Source organism: Amblyomma mixtum, chromosome 8, assembly GCF_055824585.1.
Source record: "Amblyomma mixtum isolate Tamu chromosome 8, ASM5582458v1, whole genome shotgun sequence".
In the NCBI taxonomy this organism is placed as follows: domain Eukaryota; kingdom Metazoa; phylum Arthropoda; class Arachnida; order Ixodida; family Ixodidae; genus Amblyomma; species Amblyomma mixtum.
The window spans coordinates 122,550,192-122,572,646 of record NC_143019.1 but is presented as its reverse complement, the minus strand read 5'-3'; positions in this window follow the sequence as shown (position 1 = coordinate 122,572,646).

The following is a 22,455-nucleotide window of genomic DNA, read 5'->3' as shown; positions in this document are numbered from 1 at the left end:
AGCAATTTGGCCCCTGTCCAAATTTTACAGTGGAACTGCAGAGGTTTCAAGGCCCGTACAAAGCGGGCCGACCTGCGGCCTTTCCTAACAAGGTTCCCCAGTCCTCCTGCTGTAGTGGCCCTCCAGGAGCCGGCGGACGCAGCCACCCTATCAAATTACTGAGTGTATCAGCAGAATGCGCAGAGCTGCCTCTGCGTACATAAAAATTATACGGCCTCCCTGGTGAACCTGAATTACAAGGCGATTTTCTCGTATGCGATGGTGACGACCCTTCCGCTACGCAAGCAAGATCCACCATTACACGTACTCAGCGTTTACAGTTCTCCCAAACTTCCAAACGTCACATTTGCAGACTTATTCAGTCGGGCGTTAAAGGTGGCGAACAGGGACCCCCTCATAATTGCTGGGGACTTTAATGTCCCCAGCCCCTTATGGGGATACATACGTGAAGAAAAACGAGGACGCAAGCTGGCGGACCTTGCGTCAACGTTGGGCCTTACTCTTCACGCGGAACCTGCACAACCCACTCGCATTGGGAACTCCGTGGCTCGCGACACGTGACCAGACCTCACCTTTACCAAAAATATTAGATATGCAGAATGGCACAACACCGAGGAAATCCTGGGTAGCGACCACTGCATTCTTGCGACCACAATCCGCACCAAACCCCTTACAAGACCTAGCACTAAAGCAACCCTTCCAGACTGGACCAAATTCAGATTCAAGTACACTAACCCTAAGCCTATAGCGGATCAAGGTTACACTACCTGGTCACAACACCTCATGTGCCAACTCAAAGATACCGAACAGTACGTTCAGCTCTCAGAGGCGAACCCGGCGGTGGACAACCACCTCCTTCACCTCTGGGAGGCACGGGACAGCCTCGTGCGCCGATGGCGCCGGCAGAAGCACAATCGGCAACTCAAAATCCGCATCGCGGAACTCACCCAACAAGCGGCAGAGTATGTGGCCCAACTCGCCGACTCGAATTGGGTAGACCGATGCAACACCGCTGCTCGGCAAATGTCGAACCGTAGCACGTGGCGCCTTTTCCGCGCCCTGATTGAACCGACCCAAACCCGCACCAAAACACAAAAACATCTTTAACGAGCAATTCACACCTTCAACGGAGACACAGCCAAACTGGCTGACGCGCTCCGAGACAAATATTTGTACACAGACCAGGATTCGCGTGGTCCGGCGTACTCGTATGCAGGTTCTGAGAACGCAGAGCTGGATCGAACGTTCAAGCTTCACGACCTGAAAGCGGGCCTGGCCAAAATGAAAAGAGGGACTGCCCCGGACAGGGACAAGGTAACTGTGAAACTTGTCGCTAACCTAGCCGAACCGGCCTACGAGCGGCTGCTCGAATACTTGAATGCCATCTGGACGGAAGGTACTATCGCGCTCAATATGAGTTGCAACGCGCGGTCATCGACCGGGGTTCGTTCCGTGCTGTGCCTCCTCCAAACAGCCGCTCGGAATTCTGGGAGAAACTTTTTCCTGAGCGGGGGTGCTGTTGTTTCCTGGAACAGCAGTTTCTCCCAGAATTCCGAGCGACTGTCTGGAGGAGGCACACCACGGAACGAGCCCCGGTCGATGACCGCGCGTTGCAACTCATATTGAGCGCGATAGTACGTCTCTCCCGGTGGATTGGAAGACGGCTCTCGTCACATTCATACCCAAACCAGGCAAACTCTCAACACCGACAACCTCCGGCCCATGTCTCTCACTTCTTGTGTGGGAGGTTGATCGAGACCGCGGTCCTTGACAGACTATCCACCTACCTAGAAACGCACAATGCCTTTGCAGACACCATGTACGGGTTCCGCCCACACCGGTCCGCACAAGATGTGCTGCTGCAACTTCATAGAGAGATTCTTGATTCCGTCGAGCACCCTAGCGATGACAAGGTGGTCCTCGCATTGGACTTGCGGGGTGCTTTCGACAATGTGACGCATGATATCATCCTCTCTCACCTGTCCCAAGTGAAATGTGGGTACAACACATTCCAATACATTAAACAATTCCTCACAGATCGCCAATCATATATCCGACTCCAAGACAGTGAACATGGTCCGTACCAACTTGCTACTCGAGGGACTCCACAGGGAGCAGTCCTCTCGCCTCTTCTCTTCAATCTGACCATGATGAAGCTCCCTACCCTGCTGGGTGAGCTCCCGGGTGTGCAGCATACCCTGTACGCGGACGACATCACCCTCTGGGCAACACACGGTTCGGTTGGAGAAATCGAGGCCAACCTGCAGCAAGCGGCGGCTATTGTGGACGATTATGCACACCGCTGCGGCCTTGAGTGCTCCCCGAGCAAATCGGAATTCGTGCACAACCAAAATTGCCCTCTCCCTGCTTAGTGGCCCGATACCTGAACACGATGAAATCAGAGTATTGGGACTCTACATACAAAAGAACCGCAAGATTGACACCACGCTGAAGAAACTCCGCAAGGTTAGGAATCAGGTGGGCCGTATGGTCCGCCGGGTATCAAACAAACGAGGGGGGTTGCGATGCAAAGACGCCCTGCGGCTGGTAAATGCATTCGTAACCAGTCGAATCCTGTATTCGGCACCGTACCTCCACCTGCGCAAATGCGATGAGAACGCTCTCGAAGTGAGTCTCCAAAAACTCTATAAGAGAGCTCTCGACCTCCCAATTGCAACATCAAACCAACGTATCCTCGGCCTGGGGATGACGAACACCTTTGGGGAGCTGCGCGAGGCTCATCTTAGCAATCAATACTTGCGGGTAAGCAAAACACGTGCGGGTAGCCGCCTACTGACCCGCGTCCACATCAGTTACACAACCCAAGAGGAGAAGCGGGTATCCATGCCCGACGCCTGGCGCTTCGCACTACAGGCTCGCCCCCTCCCCAATAACATGACAAAAGATGCCCATGATGGCCGCCGCCTCGCGCGAGCGGAGGCCATTTCCGAGCAGTATGGTGCTCGACCAGGGGTATTTTACACGAGCGCGGCCGGTCCACGCCATGGAGGTAGGTACACGGCTGCCGCTGTCCACCAAAACAACCCAGTTCAAGGCCTCACCTTCCGTGCCCCCAACATTACATTCGCAGAGGAAGTTGCTATCGCACTTGCAGCTGCGGATCCAGTGTCCCGAGACATTATCACCGACTCAAGAGAATTTTGTCGCAATTTTGAACAGGGCCAAATTCCAGATCGTGCCTTCCAAATTTTACACAGATGAGAGTACCGGGATTTTCCAACCCGGCGCACCATCATCTGGGCCCCAGCACATGCGGGGATAGAAGGAAATAAAGGTAGCGGACACTACCGCCCGCACGCTTAACCACCAGGCATCGCCTCTCTCGCCGCCTGATCCGGCTACTGATTTTAATCCGGCTATTACTTTTCGGGAGATTCTCTCCTGTATCAAAACGCTCACGGCCGATACCCACCCCCTGTAAAGGCCTCAAGAAGGCAGAGGAGCGTTGGCTTCTTCTCCTCTACACTAACACGGTACTGTGCCGGGCAGTGCTCAAACATTTCAATTCGGTCTTTTCGGGCGAGTGTCCACACTGTGGGGAAGTGTCTGCGGACGCGTATCACATGGTGTGGGCATGCCCTGCCAATCCTGCTTTCCCATCCCACTCCCACCCCACCCGAGAGGATTGGGAGGCTCCCCTGCTCGGCTGCTCAACTCTCCAGGACCAACGAGCCCTGGTGACAAGAGCCCGGGCGGCCGCGGAGGCCACAGGGGTCCCGGACTAGGGATCCCTCCTAGTGATTGTGAGGGCCGGGCCGTTCAGGCACGGTCCAAGCAATACCTCTTGTACATATTTTAATAAATGTTTTACACCACCACCACTTTAAAACAATGCGATGCATGAAGAACTGCGCGATTTCAGACGATGTGCCACGCGGCACCACTTTGGTTTCGCATAGCGTGTCAGGTAGTCTGTGGCGACAATTATCCACTTATGGCAGGCCGACGATACAGGAAATAGGCCTATAAGATACATGCCAACTTGGTCAAAGGGCGCCCGAGGTGGTGCCGCTGGTTGGAGTAAGTCTGCGGGCTTGAGGGGAGGTGACTTGTGGCGCTAGCACTCCTGGCAACCTCGAACGTAGCGGCGGATGGTGGCAGAAAGTTTTGGCTAATAATAGGCTTAGCGTACTCGAGCGAGGGTGCGTGTAAACTCCAAGTGACCAGAGGTGGGCTCGTCGTGAGAGGCAAAAAATTCGCTGTGGCTTAGCTTGGTTAAGCCCGGTAATTGCGAAAGTAATATCCGTACCTACGCCATGGTACAGCTGGTAGTGTAGCTGGTGGTGGTGCTTGTGGTTAGACTTGTGGTGATGCATCGCTTATACAATCCAATCCAAACAAATCCAATCCCATGCAATCCAATCCATTCCATTCCAATCCAATCCAATCCATTCCAATGCAATCCAATCCAATCCAATTCATATCACCCCAATCCAATCCACTCCATTCCATTCCAATCCAATCTAATCCAATGTAATCTACTCTAATCTAATGTAATCTAATCTTATCGAATACCAATCCAGTCCAATCCAATCTAATCTAATCCAATCTAATGCAATCAAGGTCAAACGAAGGTGAATGGTGGTCACCGCCGCGGCACGGCCAAGGCGTGGAAGTGCAAGTAGTATTGCTTTGGTGGTCACCACCGCGGCACGATGGTGGTCACCGCCGCGGCACGGCAAAGGCGTGAAAGTGCAAGTAGTATTGCTTTCGCAATAAAATGATGTGGTTCACGGAGGTCTGCGCGGGAGAGCGTGTCGGCATTGTCGTGCTTGCGTCTAGATTTACAGGCAATGGTGTAGTCAAATTCCTGGAGGCGGAGGCTCCACCTTGCTGAGCGGCCTCATTGGCCCCGTATATTGGCCAACTAGCACAGAACAATGCGATGCATGAAGAACTGCGCGATTTCAGACGATGTGCTACGCGGCACTGCTTTGGTTTCGCATAGCATGTCAGGTCGTCTGTGGCAGCAATTATCCACTTATGGCCGGCCGACAACACAAGAAATGGGCCGAGAAGATACACGCCAACGCGAATCGCATATTGAATCACGCGTTCCACGCCATCGTAGTGTTGGACTAAGACCTAGGCCGATGTTGCTGGCGTCTGTGTGGATCTTGGTGGCAGCCTGCTCATCAAAGTGAGCAAGAACAGGGCTGGTGTGCAGGCCTCGGCGGGGCTCTGTGAAAGCCTCCTGTTGTTCGGTAGCCCACACAAACGGGGTATCGTCACGCGTCAAACGGGTCAGGGGTTCGGTAAATTGGAAGAAGGTGGCGATAAAGCGACGGTAGTAGGCACACAGACCATGGAAGCGTTTCAGCGCTTTCTTTGTGGTAGGGAGCGGAAATTCGGCCACGGCGGCAGTTTTGTCGGGATCGGTTTGGACGCCGGCGGTGCTCAAAACGTGGCCGAGAAACTTCAGTTGTTCGTAGCCGAAGTGGTATTTTTGGGGCTGAGCGTTAAACTGGCCGACCGAAGGGCACCTAATACAGTCCGCAGGCGTTGAAGATGTTCGTCAAAGGTTTCAGGAATTACGACCACGTCATCCGGATAAACTGAACAAGTTTGACATTGGAGGCCAGCGAGAACTGTGTCCATCATTAGCTGAAACGTGGCCGGAATAGAGACCGAAGGGCAACAGCTTAAATTCATATAGACCATCGGGAGTAATGAAGGCCGTTATTTCACGGTCCCGCTAATCAACCTCAAGCTGCCAGTACCAGCTCCTTATATCAGTTGAGGAAAAATATTTGGTGCGCAGAAGGCGGTTATGATGTTCAACTTCCTGTAATGCATGCAAAAACGCAGCGTTCCATCCTTCTTCCTAACCGAAACAACAGGCGACGACCACACACTCTGAGATGGTTGAATAATACCATCACAGAGCATCTCCTTCACTTGTGTTTGGATGGCCTCGCTATCTTTAGGTGAAATACAGTACGGCTTTGGCGTATGGGGGGGGCCATCTTCGCTCGTGATGATTCGGAGTTTCGTAATGGCTGCCTGTTGAACTTCCGAAGAAGACGCAAAGCAGGCTGTGTGTTGATACAGTAACTTACGGAGAGGGCGGTGTTCTGAAAACATTCAGAAACATCAGCTAATTGGTCGGCGGACACGATAGCTGTGGCGAAGAAGAGGTGCCGATGTTCGTGAGTGAAATTGGTAACCAGAAGTTGGGTCCTACCATTTCGTATGTGGACGTACACGAAACAACTCACTTTACGACATTTCGCCTTGTTTATGGGTGTGATGTGCACACAATGCTGGATGCCATGTTTCCATGCACTGCCGAATACCGGGCGCTCACGCCACAGGCCGAATAATTTGTCCAAAACGTGGAGGAAGACCGCCAAATCGCCCATCTGCGCATCAGGAGGCAACAGGGCACAGATGAACGCCGCTACAACCAGCGACACCGCTACGTCGAGTACCAACCGCACGACCAAGTCTGGGTGTGGACCCTTGTCCACTGCCCAGGCTTGTCCGAAAAACTCCTATGCCGCTACATTGGCCTCTACAGAGTGTTTCGTCGCATCACGGATGTGACTTATGAAGTTCTTCCCGACGGTTCAGTACAGAGTGCGCGCCGTCGACCCCAGCCTGAAGTAGTGCACGTACTCTGCATGAAATCCTTTTTCACGCACTAACTGGCAGCGCTTACAGATTTTTTATCAGTCCCGCTAAGCTACTTCTAGACTCGTTTCGGAGCGAAAGCAGTGGCGCCCTTCGATATCATTAGCATTTAGTGCTTTCCTTCGAACATACCGTTTCCATATCGACCTCATGCTGAGGCAATTTTGTACCTGTCCGAAACAGCATTTATCTTCGCAGTGGACTATTGAAGCAGCGTGGCAAGGTGTTGTATGCAGCGGAGGTGCCTCAATTGGCCCAATGTTTTCTGCTTCTACTGCAGCGTTCGCCTTTGCCAATTGTGTCAAAAACAGTCTGATAATTTTGTACCGGTGCGCACAAGGCGCCTGCAGATATTGACGAAGCAGTCGGTTCTCTGCATTGCCTCTAGGAAGGGGTGCCTCAATTTTGTGTCCGCACTTTCAAGAAGAGAGACTGCCATTACGCCGGCCATCGTTTCCCAGTGCTCAAGTGTGTGTCAGAACGAGAAATAACCACTACGCAGCGCGAACGCGTCCATCTAGAAACAAAGCCACTGCGATCGCATTCAGGCGATCGAAATTTCGCGACCAATATATACGCAATTAGTGGTTTCAGATAGCAACGCGTTGGGTATCTCCTCGTAGTCTATGCGGGCTGATATTGGAGCGTTTCGTATGAAGCAATCTTTTCCGACTCTGAGATGCTGAACACAAGGAACCATTTCCACTGAAAACCTGCAAGTATCACCTCGTGTTAATACTGCAAGACGGTTTAGGATGATGCCTACGCAGAACACGTTGAAGAAGGCATCCCCAACAGCCCTAGGCGTGCAGCTGTTTGCTGTGTTTTCTCTGGCAGTGGGTGAGCTCTACCCTGCCATGCTAAGTGTCATGGCAGCGTCGAATGCCATATGGTCTGAATCAGTAATTTTGTATTCACCCTTTGATACAGCACGAATTTATGTACAAGCGAGAGAGTTTCCAACTCCAGTAAAATTTCAGGCTTTAAGCGACGCTAAACTTAATTATGCGGGCTACTTTCGATACCGACAGAGCTGCCGTAAATTCAGCAGCGACTGTCTTCCTTTCTTTACGCCGCACAAACTGGTGCTTGTCCCCTACTTCTTGAACATGAGCAAGGAATACAAGAAGCGGATTCTAAGATTTTCCGATCACCCAACGAACCGATTATTCATTTCCTCGGAGTCTCGACATGAAGAAACCCTTCGTTATTTCTCATCCAGGCTGTGTGACGTGGTTAGCGTGAGCTCCCGAGACATCAATGCGCCTGCAGATCGGTTTAGAAAATGCGCCTCCCGTGAGATAGTTGATGTCCCTAAGCTTATCAGCCAAGATCGAGCAGTCGGAAGAATCTTCCCGAAAGGACAGAACTATCGTGCACAATTTAATCCCCAGAGAAGGGCTCTTTTCAATGGTCACAACACAAAGACTAAGCCAGAAGCGTCGGCGCTGCTAGACGCTTACAAATCCTTGAACAACACTTTTGAGTTTACTGAATTTGGCGTCACTGGATCGGTTTTTGATAAATTTTTGGACATATTCTTCATGCCGGTTCCAAGCAATCTCTTGCGTTACGGATATATTTTCCAGTATGCATACTATTCACCTTCAAGTTTCTGTTTCTTTACTAGCCGCCGAACCACCGCTGAAGTAATCTTCATGGACTCCTGGCAGTCATTGGTCTGGTTCATGCTCTGTGTGCTGGCCTCAGGATCTATGGTGGTGCTGTTCTTGCATTCTCGTGCGCGCTTTGTACTCAGGAGAAACCCTCGTGCCCTCCAGCCCGGACTGCTCTTCTTTCTGCTGTGTACCTTCCTCGGAAAATGTCCTCCGATCCCTTCCCGAAGCGCGTCTGCGTACCGCAGTGTGGCCACAGCATTCTGGGTCATCGGTATGATGTGTCTGGGTAATTACATTCAGACAAGTATCACCGCCATTCGCTCCGCACCTACAATGTTACGCCATATTAAGAACTTCGCAGAACTTAAGCCTTACATGGATAAATGCATTATGGCACCATGTTTGCACAAGAATTTGCAACTTCAGATCCTTTTTGCTCAAGCAGATGGGGAGCTCTCAAGATACTGGCAAGAAATTATAAATGCCGTGGAAAGATGCAGATTGACCGTTGTTTCCAACCAGCCATCACTGTGTTACGAAAAAGCGCACGGAGGTGCACACGTGGCATTTTCAGCAGCGTGCGACGAAGATGTGTTCGCCTCGCAGAGGGACCTTGCTGCCAGCGACAAACTCTGCCACATTCCTCAAGTGGCGGTTATTCACATTCTGCACCCGTCGAGGTGAGAGCTTGTTTTGCACTCTCGTAATCTCAATGCGTGTCATAATGTGAAAGGCGAATACCGAGAAAGCACGCATAGCTGGACACACATAAAGCCTGCATAAGGTAGCCTCAAAATGCACGGCATGAGAGTGCATTCTCACTATCGCCGTGAAAAACGAAATTCCTCGTTGAAAATCATCGTATATCGTGTATATAGTAGACCGAAGCTGGCTGGCCCTTCAGATGAGATGGCCACGGGGAGGCTCTTCAATAGAGCTTAAGGACCACATTATCGATTAACCTCTCAAAATAAAGCGTCCCCGACAATTCCCATGTCTTACTAGCGCATTTATGATTTTGATCCACTTTTATGTAAATTTTCCCGGGTTGCTTTTCGCACGGCTGAGAGCAAGAGTGCACTGTTACCTTGAATACAGCGGAATCCTTTATCCGCTGTAAAATAATTTATAACAATCCGTCTACGAAGTCGATTGATATTAGGTGACTTTCAAACCAAATTTGATGTTTCGATACAATACCTTTATGTAAATCAATCAACCTATCCCCTAATTTTTATTTTGATAATGTTTGTCAAGAAGGGAAACGGACCTTTCATGAACGGTAACGTCTAAACGCTACTGATTCTTCATCCAAGTTGGGCATGCTAGTACTTCATTGCTCTGAGATAACCAATTGGGCCACCCGAAGAAACTTTAAAAGCATGAATCGAACCATGTGAAACAGCTAGGGAAACAAATTTTTCATGAACGCTAACGTCCAAACTCTACAGCTTGTTACACTAAGATACGCATGTTAGCACTTAGCTTCTTGTACATAATTAGTTGAGTTACCCGAAGAAATTTCCAAAGCATGGAGTCGAGTCGGTACTTTTGTTCACTTCATGCGGTGCATCGCTGCATGTTACGCTGAACCGCAATGAACAGGAGATGAGGGAACCTCTTTGAGAGTACGCATTACTTGCAGCGAAAATCTGGAGAAGCTGTTGCGGAGGCATCATTTATGTCAGTTGTGAATGAAAAGCTTGCTCTTTGCCAGCACCTGTATATTTCGGAAACCAGTTTCTCAATTTTTTTTTGTCGAGTGGTGTTGATGTGGGAAGAGGCCATTTGGGTGCACGTAATAGCTGCGCCGTGCTTAGCGACTCATGTACTGGTTGAGCGTTAGTGTTTGCAGTGATGGTGCAAAAGGAGCAAGCGAACGAGCTTTCAAATCCTCTCGCTTCTTGGACCTTTTAGTATCTTTTCTGGCTCAAGGCTGTAGTCGCGCCTTGCACTTGTAACGGTTTGTGGCATGAAAACCCCGCATGCTTACCCTGATAGTTGACGTTGTTTTAGGGCCTGGTTATGATTGCCGTTTGACTCCAGAGGCATGCATAATACGGCACCGATGCCCAGGCATTGCGAATAGGGCTCGAATTCGGAAAGTTGTACGAGAGAAATCGCACAGTCATGGTCCAAAAATTAGCAGGTTGCGGGTTTCCAAAAGAAGCATTTTTCAGTTACCTCGCTATCTATTGAAATGGTATCCTTCCTGCACATAAATCACGCGTGTTTCTACATCCTTCCACGCATTTGATTCACATGCTGTCTTACCGCGCGGCAATAAATTGTGTAGCGCGAGTTCTTATTCCGTTAATTTTTTGACATCATTGCACATAAACGTTCACTTATGAGGCCATAAAGCGGCGCTTTATTTACTGTTAACAAGATTTCTCATTCTCTAGACATGTACAAAGATTGAAAACGAATATTGAAAAAAGAAACACCGGGAAAGTACGTGCATGGACGAATGAAGTGTCTTTACTTCTTGAACTGAGACAAAAATATTGAAAGTTCACCCCGTCGCCAAATTCACCCACAGCATTGTTGCTTTGTTAACGCATTAGCGAATATTGCAACCGTACTTTGATTTTTTTTTGCTGCGTGTGCCAGTTTAGAGTGTTTTATGCTATGTTAACATTGACTGTTCCTTGATTAAGGCCTGATCTTATTTATACCCACAACGTAAAGAGGAATCTTGGTTAAGCCTGCTCGCCGAAAAGGTTGTTTTTGTAGGATTGTGGCCTTGCAGCTATGCTTCACCAAGTTCCGCTACAATTATTCGGTTCAATCTGGCGCATTATATACCGTCGTTCCCCATGTGTTGCTTTCATCTCTTTGATACTCAGTGCTTAATTTAGTCATGTTCTCACGTTAGTTCAAATAGAGCGCAGCCGAGTGCCTAATCCATTGTATATCTGCTGCACCAAGGTCGCCTCCTTTCTGAAAGGCGCACGGAGATTCTTCGGGGGACACATGATCGCCCGAAGGCTAGGTTGCTCGTGAAAGAATTATCAGCCTTCCTGCAATCCTCGTTGGCGCCACTTGTTAGTCAGACATAGCGAAAATTTTAAACCGTCCAACTACTCGGTCCCAAGCGGTGGCCATGCTATTCATTCGAAGGCGCTGTTTTTCAGTTGGCTGCGAATGTCACGCGCCCTCCAAGGCGAAGTACGTTCAGACAGCGCATAGTGAGAGTATCGGAATGGCTATGTTGGCACGCCGAATGTCTTCTTCGCTTTAGAGGAATGATCTCATTGATTCTACGAAACCTGTAAACTCTTTTTCCCGAGCAGAAAGAATTTGCAATAGTAACATCCGGATATGTTCATTCGCATCGTAAAAATGCAAATAATATAGCTTTCGACGCACACACAATCCTGCTACCAAAGGGAGGTCACTGCATACCTGAGCTTTGAGGCTACAATTGAGCACCCTGTGTCCGACATATGAGCGCCACAGAATATCAGGGTCTTCATAAGACGCGTTAGTGCCTGTTTCCATGCCAGATGTCATCGTAATCCATTAAGTATTTGCGGCAAAGTTCTCCATAGCAGCTCCAAGAATTTAATGGTCGCTGCAGACCAGCTCATTTGTGTGCGATCGTCAACGGAACGCTCTTTTTACAAGGTACGCAAACTCCTCGGAAACCTTGCAGTCACTACAAGCTGGTCAAAGTTGGCGATAGAGTTCGGAAGCGATCTTTGAAACGCATGCAATCCATATGGCTACCCCCCGGTTGAACGAAGGCCTCAGCTTTCCAATCACCATGGTTTTCGAAAGTGGAGTTTGTATTCCTAGTCCGTGCAGGAAAGACCAAAAACCCCGAGGACTTCACCTCCTGGCGGCAGAAAGCCCACCTCTTTCTTTGTCCCCTTTCTGCCGCTCCCATCCCTTCTTTAAACTAGCTAGTTAAGCTAGCTATCGACCTTTGGACGCCTCCGCCCGCTGTTTCACTTGCTATTCGAGCATTTTCGGCCGACACTTGTCGACCACAGCCACCCAACGACAACGCGACATCACGGACTGGTACTTGCGCCGAGATTACGTTACGTACACGTCCCCTTTGCGCTCACTTTCATGCTTCACGTCTTTGTAGTTACCTACAAGTAATCAGGAGAAGTTTATCGACCACCCTTTGCAGGGTAGTCCAGACGGAATGTGCACCCCCTTTAAATTCGTGTGCCCTGCCAGGTATTACCATGCCCATCAGTTTAGGCTATCTTTATTCAAATCCTGATCACATAACTCACCGGGTAACTGAGAGCCCTAAATATTTTTACCCCGCCTGTGCGCAATGCGGACCAAATTGTTCCTGCCCATTACATGCGGTCATGATTCATAGGTGACATTCCCTTCAAATATAATAGCAGTTCTGGCCTTATATATTCCTTGGCTCTTGCATAATTGGGTTTCTTGTTGCCCTCACAGGGACTACGTCTATTGCTATGAATTTGCTTCCTACAGGCTGGCTTTCCCACTCTTAGGAGTGCGACATGTGTGGTACTTAGTGCAATTACTACAGCGTGAAAGCGTCGAATTGGCTGATTGTGTGCGTGCTCTACTGCGCCTGCTTGCAGGTACCAACACCGTCGGCTCCTTCTGACCATCGCTGAACACGGCCTTGCTATTCCCTTTAGAGCGGCGGTCGTCCACCCAGACACCGGTCGCGACGAGGGAAGAGAACAGTTTGGCTTGTACTTCACCGTGTACCTCGTAGGGTGCGCCGTATCCTGTGCTGCTCTTGTAATGGAGCTCTTGATACGCACATGGTCTAGTATCTTCATGACTAGAGTGCCTACTGGTCGAGTGTATTGTGGAAAATTGGTGCCTTGTCCATGGTAAATTGCACGAACTATAGTAATCAGCTATAGTAATCAGCTATATAGGCAACTATGAAGCAATAAATAGCGAGCTGCACGCCTTCTTTCCATCTTTTAACGCAACTTTTCAAAGCAGATCTATCCAGGAAAACTGGTCAATATTTAAACAAAAGCTTAACTCTCTGGCAGATAAATACATCCCGAAGACTACTTTTCATGACACTCGAAACCAGCCTTGGTTCACGAAGTCCCTGAAAAAACTCGAAAATAAAAAGAAACGCCTATTCCGCGCAGCTAAAGCCAATCGCAGCAACTGCTCATGGTACAAATATTATGCCGCCGAGAGCTCGTATTTATCAGCTGTCAAAAACGCTAAGCAACACTTTTATCACGACGACTTGTCGAGAATCCTAAAAAGTAACACAAAAAAGTTCTGGCAAATTATAAACCCTACCAATATGCATTCAGTTACCCTGAATAAAGATTCAGGAGAGCCATTTAGCGATACTGAATGTGCTAATATCTTTTCAGTTGCTTTTTCCTCTGTCTTCACAAGCGAGCCTGATGAGCCCTTACCTATTCTGCCTACAACCATTCCGCACACGATGCCTGTAACCAATGTTTCTGCTAATGGAATAATGTCTTTAATAGATAAAATTAAACTTTCATCTGCAGCAGGCATTGACGAAATAAATCCTAAACTTTTAAAGAACACAAAGTGCATTTCTGCCGAATATTTATTGTTACTGTTTGCTCAGTCCCTTTCCACAGGCACCATACCTGATGATTGGAAGAAGGGAAAGGTCGTTCCAGTCTACAAATCCGGTAACAAAAATTCACCTTTAAATTATCGTCCTATCTCGCTCACAAGTGTACCGTGTAAAATCATGGAGCATATCATCTACTCAGAAATCATGCAGTTCCTGGATAGTAACAAATTCTTTCACCCTGCACAACATGGATTTCGCAAAAACTATTCCTGTAACACACAATTAGCACTCTTCCTTCACGATCTGCATGCGAACCTCGACTTGAATATCCAGACTGACGCAATTTTTTTAGACTTTGCTAAAGCATTCGACAAAGTTTCCCACCGACGTTTGATGCTAAAACTATCGCAGCTGAACTTGCATCCTAACATCTTAAAATGGATTGAAGCATTTCTAACGTGTCGCTTTCAGTCAGTTGCTGTTAACATCCAGTCATCTCCTTCTGCCCCCGTAACCTCAGGCGTACCTCAGGGCTCTGTCCTAGGTCCTCTTTTCTTCTTAATATACATAAATGACTTGCCAGAACATCTATCATGCAATATCCGTTTATTCGCCGACGACTGCGTTATCTACCACTCAATAACTAACACTTCCGACCAAAAAGCCCTTCAGGATGATCTTAACCGCATTGAAAAATGGCGCGATGATTGGCTAATGACACTTAACCCTAGCAAATGCAAGCTTATTTCGTTTCACCGCAGGCTTAATCCGTTGTCTTTTTCCTATAGAATTTCTAACAATCCAATAGAGCACATTCATTCATATAAATACCTAGGTATCACTGTGTGTCATGATCTAACTTGGCGGGAACATGTTACTAATGTTATTTCATCTGCAAACAGAACCCTTGGATATCTGAAGCGCCATTTACGTCACGCAACAAAAGAGGTAAAATTACTCGCTTACACATCATTGGTAAGACCAAAACTAGAATACCCATCCCCCATTTGGAGCCCCCATCAAGCATATCTAATCGATGCACTTGAAGCCGTGCAAAATCGCGCCGCCCGTTTCATTCACTCCCAATATTCATACGAAGTCAGTGTGTCATCCCTGAAATCACTGTCCAACTTACGAAGTCTTTCTTGCCGTCGACGCGTCGCAACCCTATCTCTTTTTCATAAATTTTATTACAGCTCACTCGGCCATGAACCATACATCTGCGCACCTCCGCCGCGCATATCACATCGCACTGGTCACCCCCTTCAAGTTACTCGTCCACGTGCCCGTACCGTAACCTTTTCCACCTCCTTCTTTCCACGAGCCGCGTCAGACTGGAACGGCCTCTCCCACTCCGCTGCTGCTATCACCTGCCCGTCACTCTTCAACGCCAACATTGAACTTCATATGTCATCGTGAAAAAATGTACCAATTTTTGATTAACCCACCCCTTATGTAATACCCCGAAAGGGGCCTTTAAGGTAAATAAATGAAATGAAATGAAATGAAAATGCCGATACGGAATCTGGCGGTGCTAAAATTCCTCCACATACCCTTCTCCGATATCCGAGTATTACTCCGATAGTAGGTTTCATATCAATTTTTTAATAGCGTTCCTGCTCCCCTAATTTGAACGCAAGCTAAAATTTATCAAGCCGAGGTTATGGAGAGAGTTTCATCAAAAGCAGCTGTTTTCCCTGCTCGTGTTCTCGCTGCGGAATAACTATTACTTGTCAAATAGCCGCTCTTTGTGGAAGATCGAAGGATAATCTCACATTTATGTGAGACGAAAGGAAATTTCTTCTCGCCCCGTGTCATCATGTTTCAGGAACAAATTTTCGTCTTCTTAGCATGTATTGTTCCGCTTTCCCTGTAACTATAGTTGTTGTCCTTTTTGCAATTTGTGTGCGCTAGTTGAGTTGCAAAGTGTTTTGGCGCTGCCTACCTATAGGTAAGCTTTGGAACCGTGTCAGCTTTAGCACTGGCACATGCTCTCACGCTCCACTGAGGCGCTCTATTATAGGAGTGGCAATCTTGTGTACCTCACAAAAGAATCAACAGAGGCCCACTGTTTCGCTCTATGCCGACGAGTGATGAACTTCCGCTATGTAGATTCAAGGAAGAATTCCTTCCTGTGAACTGACGTCATGAGCACAGACATGCCTTGGACCTTTCCTAATCTTAGCGCCTGTGTCGTGAACCACTACCTTGGAGAATGTTCATAGACTGTGAATATCGGTCGTGGTCGCCTTGTAACCTTGTATAATACACAGACAGATGTGAGCAATTAATGTGACTTTCAAAAACTTGCCGCCTTCTTAGCCACATTTCTAAAGCAAAAGCAATAGCATTTGGATGTTTGTTTAACCGAAAATATTCCAACGGAGCCTCAAACATGGCAAGTGGGCCAATCGCAGAAAATGAACTGAGGTGAATTAGTTCGGATAATTTGGTGGATTAGGTTAATCCGTGGGGTTTAATGAGTACTGAGGTTGGCAGTACTGAGGGCTTGGGGTGGGGCCCCTTGGGCAGGCGGTGTGGCCGCCTGGGTAGGGGGGCTGGTATCTGACAGATGCTGCGGTGCCGGCAATCTCACTTCGCCCTTAGCACGATCGCTCAGGTCAGTGACTGACGGCTTTGGCGGAATAAGCGATGAGGCGGCAGGTGAGCTTTTGGCTGGAAGTGATGCTACGCAGTAGGTTGCAGAAGTTGGCGGGATGGGGCACTCGTCGTGGAAAAGCTCGACTGACGGCGGCACTATTGCAGATGAGAGTAGTTGTTCACCCGGCTGTGCCGAAGACGCTGTATGGTACTTAGTGGAGGCGGTATGGCCGGAGGCGCTGAACAGGGTAGCGCGAGGCGCATCTGTCGCTGAGTTCGCTGACGTGGAAAACCGCGGTGGGCCAGGCACCTCAACGAGCTGCTGAGGGAATGACTGCGGACTTCGGGCCGTGGAGTCGTCGCACAGTGCTGCCAGCGTAACCGGGGTAGCAGGATGTGCTGCCGGAAGCGATGCGGTAGCGTCTGGTGCGGTCGGTGCTAAAGAAGCCGGGCCGGAGACTCTGGACAGGAGCGGCAGAGTACTTGCCAGTGACGGGTGCGGCGTGCTGTTTCCCGAGGATGCAGCGGGAGACAAGTGCGAAGGTGGTGCGGGCGCTGGCAAAAGCGGGTCCCCCTCGTCATAGAGCGACAGCGCGTAGTAGGATGCGCCGTAGCAGGCGAGGACAGCAGCGCGCAACTCGTCGTAGGGCCGGCATCGTGAGGCAGGGCAGACGAGTCGGCAGAGGAGGTCGGGCGGGAGGATGTCTCAAAGGACTGCGTGTTTAAACGGCTGGATGGTAATGCCGTTCAACTAAATCGCAGCCTCCAGTTGGGCGAACCACCCGCCGACGCCTGCAGGCCGGAACGCTGGGAGCGGGGGGTTGAAATCCAGGTCTTGCCAGCCTGCCATGCTAGGACGCCGCTGGGATAGAAGGCACGGCTCGCCGGGTCACCACTGTTGAGGATTTGCGGGGTCGCAGCGGAGCACCAGAGCAAGATGACCAGCGTGGCAGGCTTCTAGTTCCGAACAGCCCGTGCCGTACGTGCGCTCCGAGCACGCGCTGTCCATCTTTATTTTCCTCTATCGCGGGCTGTTAACGCCGATCACAACGCCTGCACTTTATAGCTTCGCCGGGCGCTAGCAGTGAATTAGGGCGGCATTTTGAATTAGTGCGTGGTCGAGAAGAATGAGTTGAGAACAGTGGGCGGATTAAGGTGAAAGTCTGGTCGGGATAGTATAATCTCATATATTACAATGGAAGATACTCATACAATCTTCTGCTTGAAGCCTGCGCTCGCGCAGAAAGATACGCTACTGGGAAGACATGTGAAAGCTTCCAGTGTACATTTATAGACTGATATACACGATGATCGCGTTAAAAGGGTTAAAATGTGAGAGGAAATATGGACAACGAAGATCGTGAAAGCTCGTATGTTCGCCCCTATTCCACTAATAAAAGTAACGAAGAGTTGACCTTTTTAATGCGATGACTATAAAAAACCCGCCTCGATGGCTCTGTGGTAACGGCGCCCGCCTACCCATCCGGAGTACCCGGGTTTCAATGGAGACGGAATGCCAAAAGCCGCCCCTGTGCAAGAGGGTGCAGTAGAAAGTAGAATCTGTAACGCCTTGCAAGTGATACGGCCAGCATCGTAGTTGCGGATAGCTTGTTGAGAATGACTGATGACGATTTTGGTATTAGGGTCGGCTAGCGCTAGCGCAATGGCAAACTCCTCTGCTGCGGTGACTGTTTCGGCATTGCGAATGCTGCAGGCTGTGTGCCCGCTGCGATGAGGGGCGAGAGCTACCGCCACCTCTCGCTTACTTCTTTGGGCTCCAGCCCACGAGTTACTGAGCGGAAACGCCCAGGCGCACAATCTCGCCCGAGATCTCAGCTGCCGAGAAGAGTGTATGATCAGACTCCCTGCTCCTGCTGACACTATAATCTCACGCGCTTCTCTACTCACCACTTACGCGGACATACTCCAGCACTACCAGCCGAATCCTTCCGCACACCATGATCTAACAAGACGCGAGGCCGTCCAAGGGCGCAAACTGGAAACTGGCAGTTTTCCAACCCCCCTCTTTTACAACAGGATCTTTCCGCAACAGACAGACCCCATGCGCAAACACTGCTCAACTCCGCCCACTCTCGTACACATGGTGTGGACTTGTACACATTACAACACAAACACTCAAACACCCTAGAGACGTAGGAGTTTCTCCTACGCACTTCCGAGCCAGCAGACCAACGCCGGCTTGTCCAGCGCGCGGTGGAGGCCACGACATTCCAAGGGATCCCCGCCGACCTCCTCTAAGCCAGCACAACCGGTCCTTCGACTGGTCCCCTGTTTTTTTGGGGTAATAAAAGAGATCACCACCACCACCGCCCATGTGCTCAGCGATGTCAGTGCACGCTAAAGATCTCCAAGTGGTTTAAATTATTTCGTATAATTTCACTGACGCACCTCATTCCTTCTTTATTATTTCATTCCCACCTTCCTCCCTTTCCTTAGGGCGCAGACCGAGATTCCATCGTGATATGTGACACATATAATGCGCCATTTCCTTTCCTCAAAAACCAATTTACCAATTTGCCATAGCGCAGGTCATGTGTGCTCTCCTTTGTTTTATTCCACTCCCGCTTTGTCACCCGTGCTGATTGCCATCTTACATGTTAAGAAAAAAACGCCATAGGCGAGAATGCACTATACCAGGTGTTTCGAAGAATTCGTTAAATAATTTTCAAAAATATGTTTTCTCGGGTAAAAAAGATGGCTTTTCCGGCATATTATAAGTGCTGTTATTGTTAAAATATTGATAAATCCTTTAAAGTAGTAAGCTGATTAGCTATTTCGTAGTAATTCACGCAACTATTCCTCTTATGCTCTAGCCATAATTAGAGATTTTTATCCAGTCTTTAGTAACAGTCATATGAGTTTTTCATAATTTAGAAAAGGCAATTATCCTTGACCGTTGGTGCTACTCAAGGAATGTGCTGCTCTCACATGCATCTTTACAGTCAAGCATGGTTTTCCCTCGATAATTTTTCGTGCTGTATGGTCTCTCTGTTTCGTTATATTAGCACTGTATTTTGATAAAGAGGTTCGCACTTGCAGTCCCGGCAATGGATGATGGCTCCCATTCTTTTCACTTCTTTCAAGTTTCTCCTGAGGTGGCTAAGCTGATCCTTCAAAGATCGCCCCCTTGAACCCACAAGTTTTCACGCATGACATCGGAATGCGGAACACAACTCCTTCTAATATATGTGATCCTGCGTGCGCAGAGAAATCATGTAAGATGTAGGACTTCTTGGGATGAGAATGGGTGGATTGAGACGTTGCTGTCGCAGTTCTGTTTGTTCTGTTTCCGTGCGACTCAGGCTGACAAATTGGTTGACTAATTGGAATCAGGTTGACTAATTAATTCGATCACCAGTGGCCATTAGACGTTTCGTGCTAACCGTCCGTGGAAGACGTAGTGCGGAGGTGACAGCCGTGCGTATTGGGATGTCTGTCTGTTGTGTTTGTCGCTGAGTGAGTATGTGTCATGGGAGGTGGTATGTAATGCGGCTAATGATTAGTGCATTTGTCATACTGAGAATCTCGCGTTCAGACAGCCCATAAGTGCCAGATAAGTGTCCATAATCGCCTGATAAGTGCAGCTCAGCCCGCCGGCGAGAACTGGCTGGTGGATCGGGCTTTACGTGAAGCACAAGCCCGTGGACCCCTGGACCAGTAGGGGACCACCCTAGAAGGTTCTTTTTTGTGTGTGTGTGTAATAAAGTCGTTTCCATCCATCCAGCTCCTTCTATGCTGGCGACCATGGGGACTTCTTTTCTGCAGCTTTTGGCTTGTTTTCCGGAGAACAGTGTCATTTGAAAATGTTTTGACATTTTTACCAGGGGCCGAAAAACCATCTTTGTTTTTACCCAAGAGGAAATTATCTTTATCTTGTGGGATATTTTATGAATATATGAGATCACCACCTTCCTTTGCACTACTCTAGCTGAGTCTCTGATGGGTGTTTGCCTGCCATGAAGATCCTTAAGTATACCTTCTGCCACTGAGTTATGTTTCCACTGTACATATTTAGCAATAATGCAGTAATGAAATACAACTTTCCGTTCAATGCAGCGTCTGTGTTTTTCAGTATCACCTTTCTAACCGTGCCCTCAAGCGGTGATTTGTATAAACAGCCAAAGAGAACGCACGGTTACTATCGACACAAAAAAAGGCAGCATCCTTGGTAAGCACGTTTCTTTATGTGACTGCACTTCACACTCGGAGGAGATATAAATATGAGAACACACCTAAGTTATAAGAAGCGTGCGTCATGGAAGAGAAAAGCGCAACATGTGTGAGAACGCCATCAGTGTGTTTGACAACCGAACAAACTGAATGTCTTGCAAAACAAATGACGACAAACACTGAAAAAATGGGATATCCTTGCCTTTCTTTATTATGTAAATATTTTTCTGGTATTTATTGCAAACACAAAAATAAATCTTCAGCTTTTAGTCAACCGATGAGTCATGTTTTTCCTGCTCGTGTCCAGTTCACTCTCACTGTTTCGACAAAACCATGAACCAACTGACCCGGCTACTTTCCGTAAAGCCTTTCCCTGCGCATTAAGCGCGATGTTTTACAGGACTGACGCATGTCCTATGCAATGGTAGCAAAGGTAACTTAAATTTAGCGTTCTTTGCGTTAACACGACCCCATTTGCCGAGCATCAGCTCTAACGTACGCAGATTGTTGTTAATTTGAATTTCACAAAAAAAATTAATATCTTTTACTTTCCCTGCAAGTGTCACGCGATCTCTGCGCATGATAATAACATTAATTTACTTTAGTGACCACATACAAGACAGGCGTGGGCTTATTTATTACCTGCTATGGCCACATGGTTCGGGACACAGCGTAATCGCAGTCGATTTTTTTTAAGGCGATTTATTTGCGTGAGGGCAAAAATGCGGCATGTGCTGACGAATGAAAAAAACCAATGCGTTGAACAAATGAAACAGGTTGATCGATCTTATGGATTCTCATGAACGTGATTCAGTTGCGGAGTCCAAGCAGTTCATGGGGAAAGATTGTTCTGCGAGATACCCGCAATATTCTGAATGGGACCTACTGATAACGCATTTACTACGCTTCTGCAGCCAGGTGATGTCGAATATCATTTTCTTAATAATTCTTATCATTTTTTTTGCTGCAATCTAAACAGCATAGTATACGGCAGTAGAATTGATGTCCTGTGCACCATTGGCACTACTTTCCCCCATCTTCCTTGTCCGCTGCTCTTCCGACGTCTAAGGCTGTTCTTGGGGCGCTTGCATAAAACGAACAGTATTTCTAATACTTATCTTCCTAAGTGATGTAATGTTGTATGATACGGTCTGCTAGGCTTTGTCTCTTAGGGAAAAGCGTGAGAGGTATAGCGCAGAGAGCAAGGAAGGTGTACCATGGGGGTGTTGGCCTGGATTCCAGTGCCATACCTTGTATCGTTTCCAGTAATTCCAGTTCGTGGCATACATGCTCAAGCCGCATTAGCGGCGGTCTTCTAGTCCTAGCTCTCGAGCTACACCGGCCGACAATGCACTAGAGGTAGTGCAATGTAAGTGATTCTATTGCAGCGACGAACGCTGTTGGGGTTGGTGCATTTTCGATTGGTGGAGACCAGGGCAAGGCAAATGACGTCGGAGGAATCTTGCCTGTTCTTTGCTTATCAGCACCTTTTATTACTGATCGTTCTGCGTCTTACGAGAAAACAACAGACAGCAGGCAACCCGACAAAACACCAGCCTTCAATGCCACAATAATTCTCCTATGTCGTGGAAAGTGGCAGCGCGAAAGAAACGGCTACAAAGATGTAGAAACATAGACGACAGGACAGGCGCTGAACTAAAGAAATGAGCCACGCTTTGATCACTTCCCTCTTACGTTTGACTTGCGCATGCCCTTATCCCTGACTCTTGGAACACTAGCTTGCACTGAAAATCGCATTCTGGCCGGGAAGCACAATTCCAGTGCCACTTCTTGCATTAAAAGCAGTGGTATGCAAGTGCTCCCTTGGTCTCTCGTGTAAGCATCGGCCAGTCTGCC